This window comes from Salminus brasiliensis, chromosome 10 (assembly GCF_030463535.1).
Source record: "Salminus brasiliensis chromosome 10, fSalBra1.hap2, whole genome shotgun sequence".
NCBI classification, from domain to species: domain Eukaryota; kingdom Metazoa; phylum Chordata; class Actinopteri; order Characiformes; family Bryconidae; genus Salminus; species Salminus brasiliensis.
Genome location: NC_132887.1, coordinates 21,684,430 through 21,702,456, shown reverse-complemented (window position 1 = coordinate 21,702,456; position 18,027 = coordinate 21,684,430). Strand labels below are relative to the sequence as shown.

Below are 18,027 nucleotides of genomic sequence, written 5' to 3'. Positions count from 1 at the left end.
TAATTGATGTAGAACATATATTTAATTCTATGGGTACTGTGGTAGAGATGGACCGCCCAGTGGTTTTGGGGACAATTAGGGATGCGCCAATTCAATACTAGGATCCGATATCAGTCCCAATACTAACAAAATTAGCTGGATCGGGTATCGGATCATTAGGCTGATCGATGGGTTCGATCCATTCAATGAACCCCGATTCCTGAGGTATTCTAGGATTCATAACTCGGGATCGGAGTAACATACAGACATGATACACATAGCCTAGCAAACAGCAAGACTCCCTATCTAACATGCGTATTGCCCTCGACCAGTCATCATCTATCTGTGAGTAATTCAGCTCAGAAAAACTGCATCCTTGACTTCAGCAGCCGTGTTGCTGTATCCGGCTACTCACTGTACTGGGTTGAGTGATGTACTCTACAGAGGGGTATTTGGTTAGTGGTGGATCCAGCACATGGGAGTTTAGTACAACAGGACTTTAATGATTAGAGAACCATGTTCACCACTTGTGTTGGAACTTGATGATGGAATTTGGCCTCCACCTTTAACCCATCCATGCAGTAAACACACACACACACACACACACACACACACACACACACACACACACACACACACACACACACTAGTGATCAAACAGTGTGTACTCACAGTGGTAGTGAGTAGCAGTTGAACAAGGAACTGCAGTGTCCTGTGACAGAGGACCCTTTTACAGAGCTGCTGTAACCCATAACTTACGTAACTTACTTGCAGTTCCTGCCTATTTTGCACTATGACTATTTGCACACCTGTACAGATGTCCTTTTCTTTTCTGTAAATATATTTTTCAGCTCTTTATTACCTTTATTACCTTTAGTACTTTCTACTTTTTTTTAATTTATCCCCTACCCTATTTATTGTTGAGTGTCATTTTCCTTTAGTTTAAGACTGTGTTCTGTGTTTCTTTGTTACTTGTCATGCGTGTTGCTCTCACCAAGACAAATTCCTTGTATGGGTAACATACTTGGTGAAATAAAGAGATTCTGATTCTGATTCTGATTCTAAATGATCTGATCGCCTCTCGGGATTGGCTAGTTAGAGAAATATTGGCAGATTCTGATACATAACCAGTTAATTTTTTTATTTTCCATCTCTAGACTGTGATAACCACTATGAGTGTCTTCCAATTAGAGTGCAGGTGGCAATCATCAGGGCCCAAGCACTGTGCACCATTTATGGAGCATAGATGTAGACTCTCAAACAAGGGTTTTTGGACATGACTTGAATTTACATAATTGTTGAACTCAAATACTAATTATTATTTAAAATAATAATGAATGAAACAAGTCTGCAGTAATTAGCTCTGTTTGCTCTTATAAATGTTGGTGCTGGGGCCTGCTAAAGGGATTTGGCTGTCCTGTCTGCACATATATAGGTAAAATGATTGGATTTGGTTCCCTTTATGCTGCAGTGGGATTGTACCTTTACTGTCCCTTCTCTGTTGCATTCTGCAGGCATCCTCATATTCACACACATTGTTTTTTTTTTTAGATAAAACAAAGGCTTCTGGTGGTGTGTTCACCGTTAGCGACACAGCATGATGATATAACTTGCACTGCATCATTTGTTTGTTAAAGGTCAGATACATTGAAGCCAAACCAGTTCCAAATGGTTTGGTCCAAACACAGGCGTGTTTGTTCATCCGCTTTGGTCTTCCTCACTGTGCAGCAAATCTCTCAAATAGATTTTTTCACTCTAAGCTAACAGAGGCAACTCGCTGTTCCACATTGGGCAGGTTTACTGTGGTGTCACACGTGTTTGGTCCAGTAGAGTTCAGCAAAAGAGTGAAAAAGTAGGCCGTATAGTGATCTGCTCCAGTAACTGCTGGAACCACTGTAAATGTTTGTTGTTACTCTTCTCGTTGAGTTTCTGAGAATTATTTAAGCTGTTCGAGGTCATGTTTGTTTTCTTTGGGCTCAAGGTTGTTTATGGTTCATCCTTTCTTTTTTGGGCTTTACAGAAGCAGAATTCATGTGTGTCCGAGCTATACTAGCAACAGCTGTACTGTTGTTGCTCATTGGATGCTCATATAGTTGTTAAAGCTGGGAAGGACAGAGTAGAGTGGAAGGAGAGTGGACTACATTTACATTTACAAAAGTTACTTTGCTATTTACCCAGGAAAAACCTCAGCTAGTTTGAATAGACTAATAATTCAAATATATCTCTAAGTTTAGACACTACTAAACACAGTTCTAATGCTAATTCTAATGAAATGAAAGTGTAAGGGCTTGTAATGTGTAACCTCATACAAAATCTCAAAGCAAACCCCTTGTACTCTTTCAGATTTGATTCCCAGCTCTGTTTAGTCACAGAGGGCAATATGTGGGTGGACAGAGTGGCAAAATATGTGTTACAATATTTCGTTTTTCTAATGTTTAATCATTTGGAACTGTCAAACAAGCAACAAGAACAGTTTAAAAGCATTAATTGTGTTTGGTATTTTACATGGGCAGTATTTTCATATTATTTTATTGACCATACCTTGGATGTACTCATGAAAGCATGATGTGACATGCTTTTTAATTCAAATTAAATTATCTAATTGCAGTTTTGTCTGTAATTACATTTACAGACATAGAAAATATATTATATATAAACATTTATTATTTTTTTTCTTTTTTGAGAACTATCCTTGCAATGCCTTGTACTGCATGTACTATACCTCCCTACGATGTCATGGTTTTAGGCCAAAATATCATGCACCAGGCACTATATTAATAATTTATTTTATTGAGGGACATTAAACACTCACTAAGCATCTGGTTTGGGGCAATGGTGGCTCCATGTAAACAATAGAATTTACAGTATTTAAGAAGTACATACACTATTATGGCTAGTAGTATGAATTAGGAGGGATTAGTAGGAATTACAGGGGATTGATGTCCAGTCCAGTGGTCCAAGAGTATCAGAGGAGATGCACAGTAGCTATACGTATTATTGTGCATGTGCTTTTAAGTGAAGGGATTTAAGACTTTTAAATTAGATAAGCTAATGTTCAAGAACATCCAGTGTTCTTCGAGGAATCGTCTCCCAGCTCTGCTCAACACAGCTAGAGGATGTACATAATTCAGAACATACGTCCCTGTTTTCAACTTAAATGGATGGTTTAGAAATGTGTTGGCAGCTTTCCAGTGGCAGTGCTCACAACAATTTAACGAAGTGTGTGGCTAATTCAGGGAATTCAACCCAGAACAAGACCATAAAAGCACATAATAGATGACATGAGTTTGTGGGTCTGGTTTGACACAGTGATCGCAGAAATGCTGTGTGGTGCTGGGACTCTCCGAGAAATTGAGTAGTGCTTGAATTCAGAGAGTAGTGCCAGCGGGGTGCGAACCCTCATTAAAAACAGTAATTTGGGATTTTTTTGGGCACCGTATGATGGGACACAGCCAGCCACAACGCGTGGCAGTTAAGCTAATCTTCATGCATGTTTACTCAACCCTGGACCTCTGTATCTGTAAGGCTTTTTAATCCATTCCATATCTGGATAAGTTCTAGGTTAGATTTAGTCACCTTGCCATTTAGCATTTTCACAGGTTGTTCAGAATACACATCCCTGTTTTTAACTTAAATGCACGTTGCATGTTTAAAAATAGCACATGCACTGTGGAGACTGGAGCAGCTTTTCAGTGGCAGTGCTCACTGCTTTATAGACAGCAATTTAAAGAAGTGCACTTGAGAGAATTTAAACTCCACTAAAGGATTGTATGATGGGACACAGCCAGCCTATGGCAGCATTACGGACTACCTATTAACAGTTAAGCTGATGTTTATACAGGCCCTGAACCAGCCCTGAACACTTGATCCAGTCCTGATCCATTCCATATCTGGATAAATTCTAGGTTAGATTTATTCATACTCCATTTACACCTTGCCACCAGTTAAAGATTTCTCAGGTAAGTCCAGGCTCTCACTTATTAAAGTCTCTCTCGGTTGGTCTTCACTATTAAATAAAGAATAAGCTCATCATCATCCCTTTGCATCAGCTAAACGTAGGCTGCATTGCAAATGGCTCCTTACTCCCAGTGCAGTGTATACTATAAGTAGCCTATATAAGTCATTGAATAATGACGTCTGCGCCCATATAGGGCATTATGTGTCTAATGGAACTATTATGTACTGCACCATTTGGGTGTACAAGCCATAGTTTCATTACCTGTGTAGTGGGAAGTGACATAGGAAGTAGTGAGTCATCTATGCTTCAGTCGTGGTTCAGCTTTGGCTGGCCAGCTGCACGTGGTAATGCACACTGCATAAAATATTCATATATTCACAGCACATAATAGGCAAGCTTGTTTTATACCAGAAGCAAGGCCGACAAAGAGGAACATTTCCCAGGAGTAAGGGATTAGTGGGGCTCTGATTGGCAGAGACATGCTGGAAGTCATTGTAAAATAATTTTCATCAGAAAAATTGTGAGTGACCGTGTTAAAGTCTACATTGGCTCTTAACTATCTGCCACTGTTATTATTACCACCATTAACCACCATTATTCTTACCATCACTACTATGATCATATTACGTTATACTATATTGTGATTATTACGTTTATAATATGTTGTTTTGCACACCTGAGCGGTAGAACAGTCTTACGTGGGGGATCTTGATCAATAATTTAGAAATGGTTCAGACCAGAAGAGGATGGCTCCCCTTTGAGAGTCTTGGTTCCTTCCTAGGTTTCTTCCTCCAGCTCCGAGGGAGTTTTTTCTTTGCCACTGTCGCCTTTGGCTGCTCACTGGGGGTCTTAGATTTTCATGTCTTCTTATCACGGATTCTGTAAAGTTGCTTTGTGACGATGCAAGTTGTAAAAAGCTTCATACAAATACAGTTAAATGAAATCTGTCATTATATGACGGTGTTTTAATGCAGAAGTACTTTGATTTGCTTCATAAGAAGCCTGCATTCGTTTCTGTTTACACAACTGCAGTAATGCACATTTCCAAAAGACAGGGTAGACGGATAATTGAAGCTTATTACTGCTATAATCTGATTTTTGCAGTACATTTGTAGCTGAAATGTCTAGGTTTAGTGTTCAAAACCCAGTGTGGGGCTCTACTATCCAGGGACCAGCCACGGCAGATCCCACCAGTGGGACTGAACTTGCGGAAGGGTTGAATGCCTCTCTAAACAGATATGATTCGCTTTACCTTTATCAGAAATAGTGTGATGTAAGACCGATTATAATGTCGATATGTGTGTAAAATAAATAAATAAATATATATATATTATATATATATATATAATGAACTATGTATGAGTTCAACATGATTTCCAATGGAAGTAATGTTCAATATTGATAGCGCTGCACAGGTTTTTTATTTAGTATTTGTATTTTTCTTCCAATCTGTGATGAGAAAATTAATAACACAACATACAGCATTTTTTATGAATTAATATGTTGAATATATAATGTGTGTATATATTAAAATTAGTGTTGAGCCAATACTGGCACTTAAAAACAGTATCGGTATTGGCTATAGAGAGCACCAATACCATAAAGCTTACTGACGCCATACTTTTTTACATAGAAAATGTTGGTTTGCATACATTATGAAACCAAACGTTTAAACAATCAGTAAACAGCCAGTCTTAAATAGTTACCATTACCATTAAACAGACATTTAGTGGAACTTTTAGCTCTTATTCTTTCCATGTGGTGTTTTTGCTTCTAAAATCAAACGTTTAAGAGTTTAAGCAGCTTGTTTTAAGGCCACACACTGAAGTTTGGTATCTTTTTACATACAGACGTGTACTTGTAATGCAATGTGAATTTTAAACACTAAATAAAAAGCTGTTTGGTTGAGCTTAGCAAGATTATGCTTCCCAACTTGCTTACTGCATTGTGGTGATTTTCATTGATTCATAGACTCTGAAGCTTTTCCGATGTGCAGATACTAAACCAGTACATGCTGTTCCTCTTATTATCAGGATTATCAGGATTTATAGCCATCTATCGAGTATATAAGTCAGAGTTGATAATCTGGATTTGGTATTGGAAAAGAGAAAAAGTCGTATCGGTGCATCCGTAATAAAAATATATAATATATAAGTACATCTATGAGATAATGCCAAATACATAGCAGTTAGTGTACTTTACTCATGGTACCCAGCTGTCTTTCACTGGATGCAAAATGGAATAACTAGTCAGTTAAATTTCTGGAAATATGTTTTGTGTCTGGTTAGCATTTACAAGTCCTTGTAAGGTTTCCACTGTTGCGGTTTTAAGAGAAGAAAACACAAGCCAATAGTTCAACAAGCTGGTGTGTAAGTGAGCAAGCAGGAGCTCAAAGCATGAGCTCAAATAGTCACGATGTTCATTTTTATCTAGATCAACGCCTCTGCGGCACTGAAGGGGATCTGACTTCAGGTGTATAATTGCTGGTAATGAGGTGCTTTTGCCGACAGCTGTTGGGGTTCGCTTGAACCTTTGCCCGCTGAGTTCGTGTCGGTCAGGGTAGGGCGGCAGCACTCTGGGGGATGACTCACGGTGTTAACCTTAGCACCTTTGGAGCGGCGCGTAAAGTGACAGCTCCGCTCTTCAAATGTCAGCGTGCAGATGGACGGAATGTTACACTGACTGTTGTCACATGCTGACAAAGCTAATGAATCCTAATTGCACAGACTGCTCGTCAGAGTGTGCGATGTGATTAGGTCGACACGCTGGATGATAGTATGAGCCTGTGTTTCCTGCCTGTCATCTCTGCACATTCAGCATTAAGTTCATAATTGGTCCTTCGTGAAATGCATGTCAGTGTCCTCTCTCAGTCATCTCACTGTGGTGCAGAATAACCACGTTCGCTGAGCCCCGTTCATCTGCATCGCTGCTGCTACTGCAGTTCACTTGCGTGTGTCAAATCAGCCTGTTCTTCTGAAAATACACTTAAAGGCTCTGAAGAGGTGGCTGAATTTGCTTGAGTTTGACCCTAAATATAAACGGTTTCCTTTAAAAAGCCATGTCTGGTACAGCTTCATGAGTGGGGTTTCATCAGTTCAAGGGTTTTGGATGTTTCTGTCATAATTATAAATGCTTTGATATTCATGTTTATTTCTTGAAATCGAATAGGATGAATACAAAACAACAGAGAAAAAAAGTCATTACATTAACATTTACGGCTGACACTGTTATCCAGAGTGACTTATAAGGTTACTCGTATTACAGAGGTGAGCCAATGTAGTGTTAGGAGTTTTGCCCAAGGACTCTTATTGGTGTAGCGCTGCATAGTCACCCAGACTGGGAATCAAACCCCAGTCTCCCACATGGTGTAGCAGCTCAGTGGCAGGTAGTGGTGTTATCTGTTGCGCCACACCAACCACGTCATATCTGATATTATTCCACGTAGAGCATCATGTGATGTTATTTAATTTGAATTTCTCAAGGTTACTTCAGTTCAAACCAAATTTTCTTTCAGGCTTTTCAGACTCTGTAACTTTTAGATCGTAACACAGTTGTTTCAACTGATGATCTTGAAATCTGCTGGTATTTAGAAATGGCTCCAAAAGACTTCCACTTCCTTGCACTTTCCAGTAATACTGTGTGTTGATAAGTCCAGTCAAACAGCTGTCCAACAGACCCTCTTTATGTGGGCACAGAAAAGCTACCAGCTGTAGTCAATCATGAGCACTAACAGAAGGTTAAGAGGACCTGGTCATGGCAGGCCTAAGACATTTTGGGACCTTGGAACTATATAATCAGTTATCTTGGTGGGCTTATGTATATTTTTCACCCTGTATTAATTTGAGAAAAACAAAAAAAATAAAAAAGAACGATATACACTTAATGAAATCATTAAAGACCCAATGTTGCCATGATATTCATGCCCATGTTGAGTGTATGTAAATCTTTTGACCACTACTGCATCATGCAGATGCACAGAGCAATCGGCTGGTGACCGGAACTGGGCAGTTTTCTCTGTGATTGGCCGATCAGTATCATCTAACCTCATATAATTCTGTGACGGTCACCTTTTCTTCTCTTTCTTTTTTTTAACAGAACAGAATGTTTGCTGGTCTTCAGCATTTCTCAAAAAAACTTAACTGGGCTTCAGCACAGCCAGCAGGAGGGCCGTTAAGATATCTGGAAGATATACCTCCAGCATGTTAGTTCAAAACATTTGCGTGACTCTGCACGTCTGAGCTGAACAAGGAGTTTAATAAACAGTATAATCTGACTGGTTTAATTCTACCGCTAGGTCTCTGTAGACATTAGCAAGATAAGGGAGTTTAGCATTTTAAATCACAAACATGAGTAAATTTGTCCCACCGCTCAGCCCTGCATCTCCGGTTCTGATTAACTTATTTTATTGGCTGCTTCTTTAGAAATGACAAGACGAGACTAAAGGCTTTTCAGCTGGAGAACGTAATTAATGTTGATAGAGTGGATACTCTGGTAAGTGTATTTGATTGAATTATGGCTGTATTTAGTAATGGGCAATACCCTCATCCGTTGATTACTACTCGACCGGAAACAGCTTAACGCTACTGTTAATGCTTTCCCAATTAATGTTTGTTAAATTTAAAGCTTAACAAATGCCAAAATAGCCAAAACAATGTTCAAACAGACAGTGTTATATATATATATATATATATATATATATATATATATATATATATATATATATATATATATATATATATATATAATTATATGTGTGTGTATGTATGTGTATATATATACACACACACACACATATAAATCCGAAATGGCCAGTCATGTGTAGGAAATCGGAAACAGCCAGGAAAAGCAGTTATTTAATTTGGGCCCCTTATTTTATTTATTGGCCACATAGTGTATGGATTGCATGGAGTATATGAAGCTGCTGGAAAGGGACATGGAAAGACATGTTTAACTGATCTGGTAGCCTGGATCTGTAAGTTAGTCAGCACTACTGTTATGTTACCTGTGATCATGGAATACAGATAAGGAAAATTCAAGGAAAGCAGACAGGATCTGAAGATTCATCCAGACTTCTGAGAGGCAGCCGAAGATACACACGAGCAAGCACACTGTATAGAGAATCTGGAGATTAGGCCTGAACAAAACAAGCAAACGTTGCTCGCCTCCTGTTGGTATCTGTATTTGTGTCTGTTTAGAGAGTATAAGCTGTTCATTTCTGATTTCTGGATTTGCATTCGGTTATTTGCCTACTTTAGACTCCGTGTATTTTGGTCATAAATGCCTTCACAGCACGGTGGAAGCTGAAAGTAACTGGTTTTATCAGAAGAGCCACCTTCAAATCTGTATTTGTATGGGAGAGCTACAGTCAAGAATCATGACTAGACTTGTGTGTGTTTATATTTCACAGTATGATGTTACGCGTCTTTAGTGTCTGTGGTTTAACCTCTCCGCAGGCCGAAGAGCAACAGCCGTTTTGGATGTTTCATCTAATCTTTTCTCTGTGTGCTGCTGGAGGTGTTGATTGATGTGTAATGAAAGAATATTTAGGAATATAGTGCACTTCTTTCAGAAATCGGTCATAATTATAAATGCTTTGATATTCACATGTTTATTTCTTTTATTTGAATGGGATGAATACAAAACAGCAGAGAAAAAGTCATATCTGATATCATTCCACATAGAACATCATGTGATTGTTATTTTATTTTTTGGCAAGTTACAGTTGCCGGCAATATAGAAATCGCATGTTCAACCAGTTTTAATGGCAAAAAGTTGACTCGATCTTTGTTGGGTCTGTGTCTGAGAAAATAAAGGACAGCAAAAACTTCAGAAAGCATCCAAAAGTGGTTTAAAGCAAAGATACATTTACAAAATTTAGCTGAAGCTCTTAACCAGATCGACTTAAAAGGCTACTTGTGTGATAATCGAAAGATGATCTATCCGGCACTTTAAACATCAATAGAGCAACAAACCATTCCTTTCTATGTAAAGAGGTAGTGGAGAGAACGCAGAGAATGAAGTGTTTGTGTTGTATCATTGTTTGTGTTGTTCGCTGTTTATTATTTTTGTTTTCCATAGCTGGTCTGGCTGCACGTGCAGTTCGAAACGTTCAGCTGAAAGCGACCGTCCTAATATTCCTCCACTGGAAAAAACTCGGAAAATGGAACAGGATAGCCGCGGCAGCACAGCAGTCAGGTAAAGACCGGAATTGCAGGAAAAAGAGTACACAGGCAGGACTCAGTAATTAATGAACTGAAAACAGGAGCGAAATCGGTGGCTCCTTATGTAAGTGCTCCATTATACTAGGCTGTGCTTAGTAGCCGCTTTCTCTGGCCTTTGCAACGGTGTGTTGAGAACACGAACGGGAGGAGGGAGGCGGGGCTAAAGTTACAAAAGTGGCTAAAAACAAAGCATTTGTAGCACAAAGGATCACATACAGAACCTTTAATGAGACTCTTCGCTTTTTTCTGCGATTCCTACATTTCTATTTGATCAAAGTTCGAAAACACTTACGCATTTCTCACGTCAGCAACAGAATCACTCGCTCATTAATCTCTAGTCATTCATTCACTCGCTCACTTTTACAGTCGTTCGCCTACCATCAAATGGATGCAAGAAGGCCAGCAGCTGAAGTAGAGCCCTTTCCCCTCTCAGCGCTAATGGGCCTTGATAGGTGCTTGATATGAGTGCAGTATGTTATGGTAAATCGGATGACTAATGCCGCCCACTCCGTTGCTAAGGTCCGTCTTCTGGAGGCCATGAGTGTACCCTAGCCACACCCAGCAGTTCCTCAGCTGAAGGCTCCTATATCTGTGATGGCTGTGGTAGTATTGATTCCATTCAATAGTATAGATGGTTTGGTAACTTTTATCAATAATTTATAAATAGTTCTGATCAGAGGAGATTGGTTTCCCTTGTGAGTCTTGGTTCCTCCCAATGTTTCTTCCTCCAGCTCTGAGGGAGTTTTTCCTTGCCCCTGTTGCTGTTGGCTTGCTCATTGGGGGTCTTGGATCCTCCATATTTTCTTACTTTATTTTTTTTTCTGTCTTTTACTAATTACTAATTATGTAAAGCTGCTTTATGACAACAACAGTTGTAAAAAGCGCTACTTGGCATTCTGTACCATATAAAGCTAGTATCATGTAAAGTTACAGCTTTAAGTCACATTTTTAGTATTTTTTCGCACTTAAACGCTTATTTTTTTTGGCTAGCGTCAGATTTTGTAGCAGTTACTAAGGTAAAATGACAACAAAATTTACCTATAAACCTTTAATAAATACAAATATGTAGATTTATGTCAAGTGTGAAGAAAAAGCTTATGTGTACTCTCAAAACTAAATGTGCTGCAACTGGTTCTCTGAGCAATGCCATAGTGTAACGAACCTTTAAACTTGTTACAAACCTTTACATGAAGTGAAGGGTCTATAGACCCATAAACAGTTCTTTACACATCTCTATTACAATCATCATTTGTTATGGATCCAAAAGCCATTGCTAAAAGAACCGTTTACAGCACCTATATTTTTTTTTTCTTGCTGTTTATGTTAATTTTTTTTTTTTTAATGTTTGTGTAAAACGAAACCAGTTGTGTACCCAGCAGTCTCCGATTTTGAAGGCTGTGTAGCGGAAGTGCTGCTGTTTTTGTATTTGTTCAACAGTTTGTTTTGTTGTAATAATGATTACTAGAGGTGGGAAGCTCCAGGCACCTCACGATTCAATTTGATTATGATTCAGAGGGCTGCCATGCATGATAAAACATACAGGATTTCTGTTTTTTTCTCTCACAGTGTGACTGCTTAGTACTTTTAAAGCAGAATATTCCATAACGATCCAAAATTTATCTACGTCCGGGATCTGGAATTTATAAAATTAATGGAAGAGATGTGGCAAGTCAATTGGAAGGTTTTGTAGTGGGGCTGTGTATGTATATATATATATATATATATATATATATATATATATATATATATACATACATTTTTAGAACCCTGTAGTTTCTCTGTACGCTGTGTAAATCATTCTGGATGAATGGACCAATAGAAATGCTCTGAAGTTGTTTTTTTTTATACTGTTTTTGTACTTTTCTGTAAAGTCATAATTTTAGAGATGCATGTTTTTATACTGTATATAATAATACTGTGTGTGTGTGTGTGTGTGTGTGTGTGTGTGTGTGTATATATATATATATATATATATATATATATATATATATATATATATATATATATATATATATATTAGTGTCCAAGATGTTACGAAGGCTTATTTGAGGGAGGCCATTGACAAACCACTTTGTGGGAAGAACCTTCACTTGATGTAAAGGTGGAGTGTATAGGTGCAGTCCCAGTGTAGTATTTCTACACTTTCTGCTTTCTACTTACAAATAACGCTAAACTTAAAAAAAAGAGTTCTTTGAAAACCATAAGAAAACAAACCTTCTAGGGGTTCTTTACCAGTTTGAAGGTTCAGTCATGGTTCTTTTTAAAACCATAAGTGATTTCCAGTGGCATCACTAAAAGAACCCTCTGTAGTACCCTTTATGAGGAGTGCATATTATCACTGTCCGGTGAAAACTATGTGTCTCCCAAATGTTGACTTTACAAGAGAAGGCAAACATGGTCTTAACTTTGAACAGACGATACTGTAAAATCCGAGTTTATTCAAAGTATTCTGTTCATCCAGAATGACTTACACTGTGTACAGAAGCAGCTACGGGTTTCAAACAAAAACGGACGAATAAAAATGGAGATATGTGGTTACCATTGGACATCAGCGATGACTGAAATTTCTTCATTATTCTTTTCAGCCGTGCAGGCCATATGCAAATGAGATGGTGTGAGAAAACCGAGCGAGTGTGAGATGTCACTGACCACGGCAGGGTGGACAAGACAAGAGTGTTCTGCTCCAGCATCCTTTTTTGTTTTTATTGTCATATTTTTTGGGGGGGAACATTAAGATCCACTGGCCTGCATACAAACATTTATACTTAATGGCCCTGGAGTGGTTGTAGTCTGGGCCTAATGGATTTTGCTGCTGTTGCAATAATATCAAATGAGAGATCAGCTTATAGGATTTCAATGCACCCCTGGTGGACTACACCACTTTGGTGGGCATCACTTTGTATCACAAAGAAATGTGCATTTCTGCCATCAAGTATCAAGCTATAATACACCCCCCACACCCCATTGTAGGTTTTCTGGCTGAATATTATGGAAGGTTTCTCTGGAGAGCCATGATTCTCTGATTCTCTGATTAAACGTTCTTCTCTGTGATGTTGATCTTCTTGTTTGTGGTTCTGTAAAATCTTTTTTAGGAAAGTCTTTAAGAAAGGCAATGGCTGCATATAGAAGAACCATGCGATTAGTTGGTCGGCTGTTCAGGACAGAGAACTTTAAGTCTTTGAGGAACCCTGTTCCTCAAAAAAACGGCTCTCTATAGCACCATAAAGGGTTCCACTATTATTGTTAGTGAAAGAACCCTTTCTGCCGATTGTAGAGTTGGAGTAAGAGTGCGGGCTCCATGCTTACTCTCCCATTAGAGCCACCTACTTCCAAATGTTGGCGTGTATTTTTAGAGGAACAGGCTGGCTTTCAGTCACACAAGTGAACTGTGATAAGAGCAGTGATGCAGATGAATGGGGTTATTATACATGAGAGCGGAGGGGGTGTACAGAGTATGGATAAAGGGGGTAAGAGAGAGACATTGAGAGACATTGGGAGACATTAGGAGACATGCCCGAATCCTGATGAAGCATCTTGCAGGCAGTGAGTGTCTCTGTTTATTCCAGAGGAAAAACTCCCAACTGCAGCTGAACACCGTGGAAAAGGAGGGGAGAAGTTGGGCGTTGCTGCCGGTGGCAGCTTTCCTCTCTCTCTCTCTCTCTCTCTCTCTCTCTCTCTCTCTCTCTCTCTCTCTCTCTCTCTCTCTCTCTCGTCCTCCCTCTCTCTCTCTCTCTCGTCCTCCCTCTCTCTCTCTCTCTCTCTCGTCCTCCCTCTCTCTCTCTCTCTCTCGTCCTCCCTCTCTCTCTCTCTCTCTCTCTCGTCCTCCCTCCCTCTCTCTCTCTCTCTCTCTCTCTCTCTCGTCCTCCCTCTCTCTCTCTCTCTCTCTCTCGTCCTCCCTCTCTCTCTCTCTCTCGTCCTCCCTCTCTCTCTCTCGTCCTCCCTCTCTCTCTCTCTCTCTCTCGTCCTCCCTCTCTCTCTCTCTCTCTCTCTCTCTCTCGTCCTCTCTCTCTCTCTCTCGTCCTCTCTGAATTAGACTTTATTAAGTTGACGAGCCCAAACTTTTCTTTCTCTCCTCTCTCTCTCTCTCTCTCTCTCCTTCTCTCTCTCTCTCTTTCTCTCTCTCTTTCCGTCATCGATTCGCCACTCTCCGGCTCAGCCTCGGAGTCTCCGGAGATTTGGGAGAGGCTGAATTGGCAGTCCATTACGTAACAGCGCGGCTCCCCGACCCTTCCGTTACGTGCAAACTGTTAACAACTGACGAGCTCCGCTCGGCTCTCCTCCGTTTTCGGTTTCCGTTCACACTCAACCCCTTAAAACCACCGAGAGCGTAGCGGCTCTCTCGCGGTCCCCGGCGCCGCGGCAGCTTTCGTGAACGTTACCCGGAGCGTGCTACTTCGGAAGTAGGTCACCGCTTCAACGTGTCTTGTCAGCTGCTGCTTCCCCTCGTTTCGCTTCTCCGCCGAGCATCGATGTCGTTTTAGCCGCCGAGAGGAGAGCAACTTCCCCCCCCCCCCCCCCCGTGTTCCGGAACGCGATGCCCCTCTCGCTCGGAGCTCCGCCGACACGGTGAAGGCTGTGAGGTAAACCGAGAGCTTTGCTAATGGGGTTTATGTTGGTTTATGTTTATGCGCGTTTGCTTTGCTGTTTCTCTGCCGGGGGAGGAGGAGGAGGAGGTGGTGGAGGTGGTGGAAGAGACGGAGGAAGAAGAGGAAGAGGAGGAGGAGGAGGAAGGGGTGGTTGGAGTAGAGAGATAACCCGTCTGAAACGTTAGTACATAGCCTACATTCACTAGCCTGTGGCTTTGTTGGGTTTGGAAAGTCCTTGAACGGCTCGCGTTTGGACTCCAGAGCTGCTCTTTTTTTTATGTCGAGCCGCGCGGGTTTGTGAGTGCACGAGGACCGACAGCCAGCCTCCTCAGCTCGGTGGTCGACTCTCGTGGTCGGATGATGATGATGATGGTGGTGGTGGTGTTTGTTTGGTGGCGAAAACGGACTGGATGGATGGGATTTGCTCTCGTTTGGTTGAGCGAGCTGGTGCGGCTGCCTGCTGTTGGTGCTGGTGGTGCTGGTGGTGCTGTTGGCGATGCTGGTGTTGGTGCCGGGGCTCTGGTGCTGGACGGAGATTGAGATTGTGTGCTGGAGCCCAAACGTGATTTTATTTAAAGCACAGTTCGAGTCCAGTGCTACGCCCTGTGTGATCTGCGCCCAGCTCTTCTCCTCTTCAGGTCTCAGAACGTGGGCTTTCCAGACCCCACGATTATTTTAATCAAAGCCAAGAGCACGCGGCTCTCGTCTGCGTCTCCTCCTCTCAGCCAGATGCAGAGACTGAGGGGGGACAGGGGGGGAGATCAGCAGATTACTTTGCTTCAAAGTTAATTCCAATTTGCACCGAGGTCAGAACAACTAGGCTACTTCGTCTCTGGAGCCGTATTCCCAATATTCCCAGTATTCCCAGTATTCCCAGACCTAGCACTCTAGCCGGATACATGCAGACATCCACTTCTATATATCGCTTCCATAGACAGCCTCCCAAAAGAGCTCACTAGCCAGTGGGCTAGATTTTGGCAACAGTTCTTAATGGCATACAACAAAAGGATCGCAGATTCCAAATGGGTCTATATATGTGTGTGTGTGTGCTAGCTACCAGATTTGGCCACCTTCGAGATGTGGATTGGGCGCTTTAGCACGCCTGATTAGAAACTGAACAAGATTTTGAAGAGGAAGAGGAAGAGGAAGGGGAGAGGAGGAGGAGGAGGAGGAGGAGGAGGAGGAGGGAGGGAGGGGTGGTGGTGGTGGTGGATTTGGCCTGGATAATATCAGTTGTCTTTTGTAATTTGGAATAAAACCAGGGCAGTTGGAATAGGAGAGTAGTGGTTAATTGGATATGAACATCCATTACTGTATGTCTGCATGGAATTATGAAATTAGTGTTTCTTGGGTTGCGTGTGCTTCACTTGAACTATTGAATTATTTCAACGTTTCCACTTCATGCGTTTTATGACTGCAGACCAGGGCCGAAGCTGAAGTGCAGGAGTTCAGCAATACAGTGTTGTTGGTGGGGGTTCCTGTAGGGGTGGACGCTAAAGGTGAAAACTGATACATAACATTGTATTACCTATTACTTATTTTTTGAAGGCATGAAATTGATAAAATATCAAATCCGTGCAGCTTTCAAAAATGATATCAATAATAACTATGTATGAATACAAAAAAAATAAACAGTGCTTTACACACTGTGCTGCACTAATAATATAATCAGGGCTGATTGTGCTCTATCTTTTATAAATCATGTCGTCGGTCAGTGTTCTTTAACTACTGACGATATATACACAATATCTCAGAGAAATGCTTTGTGAGAGGCCTATAATCTATCGCAATAACGAAGAAGTGTCAGGAAATTGCTCACCTGTAGTTTCTCAGTGTGTAACGAGACCCAAAAATCCAAACTTGATATAATGTGTCCCGATCCAAGTTTGCTTAAATAGCTACATCATACAAAGTTATTGATTCAAATGATTATGACTACACTGCCTAACACCTGACATGTTGAGCTAGGATAGATTATTAAAAAATATGTATAACTCAGATTACATTACATCTAAAACTAATGTAGGTTCATTGGGGGGGTTGAATAATAAGTAAAATGGCTATATTTGCTTTGTAAACATTGTGCCCCCTGGACCCTGTTACCCTCGCAGTGAAGTTAAGGTTAAATAAAGTTCTCTAGTAGAACCCATAGAACAAAAGAGATGTATATGTGAAGAGCACATGGTCTCATGTTCTTCACATTTAACGCTCCCATTATTTCATAAAATAGTGCATTAAGGAACCAGGAATGGTTCTTCTGTGGGATTTCTCAAAGAACTCTCCAATACAAAAAAAAAAACCCACTAGTCTACGAATTTATAGTCAATTTATTAAAAGCCCAGTCATTAGAGCAGGGGTGCATGCACAGCAAAACACACCCAGACACCTAGTTTTGATCTCTTGCAGTGGTTTTAACCAAAGGTGGGTTCATTAGAGAACTTCAGAGAAAGCCAAGGGGTATCGGCGATTAAAACTGCAAGCCACTTTCTGCTCAGTGTTTTTGTGGGTTTGTCAGCTGCTAACTGAGTGGAGTTTCGTATTTCAGTAAACGTTACCCCTGCCACGGTCGTAAATCAGACAGCTGCGAGATTTGTTCCAATACATTAATGTCAACTATGGATTAAATCACTTGTCTAATAACCTCGTGAAGTACAGGCCGTTTTTCTTCGAACCATAGATTTCCTACTCCTCATTATTTGTCATCATGGCTGAGTGAACAGAAATAGCAGTATGCAAGAGGACAGCTGAAAAATAATGGTATAGGGAAATGCCAGAATAATCATTTCTTTGGAAGCCATTTCCTGGCCATGTTTAGCTTTCCCACTGTTGTGTTGTCGTGTTGTATTTCAGACAGGGTTCTTTTGAGATTCCTTAACCGCCTAATTGAAATCCATATTAAACGTCTCCAGTGGGGTATTCCTCCTGCTGGGCTAAAAGACTACATTACAGCCGATTTTGAAGTTGTTTAGGCTTTAGGTTTCGTTGGAAAGACTGCGCTAATTAAACACCGAAGGACACCACGTCTAATCTAAAGGATGACAAAAGTCACTGGCTGTTGCGTCGAGCCAGAACGTTGCCCTGGAAAAGCTCAAGGACATGAATTCCCTTTATAGAATTGGAGGGCTAGTGTTAAGAACATGTCAATAGGTCAAAGGAGGTAGTTTTACATTTCATATGGAGCCAAATTAGTCTAAAATGTCTCAGGTGGTTTCCCTCACTCTTGGCTTGTCCTTAAACGAATCAATAAATCCCAAGGTATAAAAAGCCAACCCCTTCAAGGGGT

The 18,027-nt window shown here is 40.7% G+C and overlaps 1 protein-coding gene across 5 annotated transcripts in view; it reads left to right on the top strand.

The window, feature by feature from the left end:
• Positions 1-18,027, top strand: part of bahd1 (bromo adjacent homology domain containing 1) — a 63,271-nt gene that overhangs the window by 25,670 nt on the left and 19,574 nt on the right. The window contains exon 1 of one of the 5 annotated variants that reach the window (XM_072689693.1): positions 14,208-14,738. The exons of 2 other annotated variants lie outside the window; for them this stretch is intronic. The gene's annotated coding sequence lies outside the window, so the exon portion shown is untranslated. Of the gene's footprint in view, positions 1-14,207; positions 14,739-14,866; positions 14,925-16,026; positions 16,244-18,027 lie in introns of those variants that run through there. 2 more of the 5 variants (XM_072689694.1, XM_072689696.1) reach the window with 2 other exon arrangements.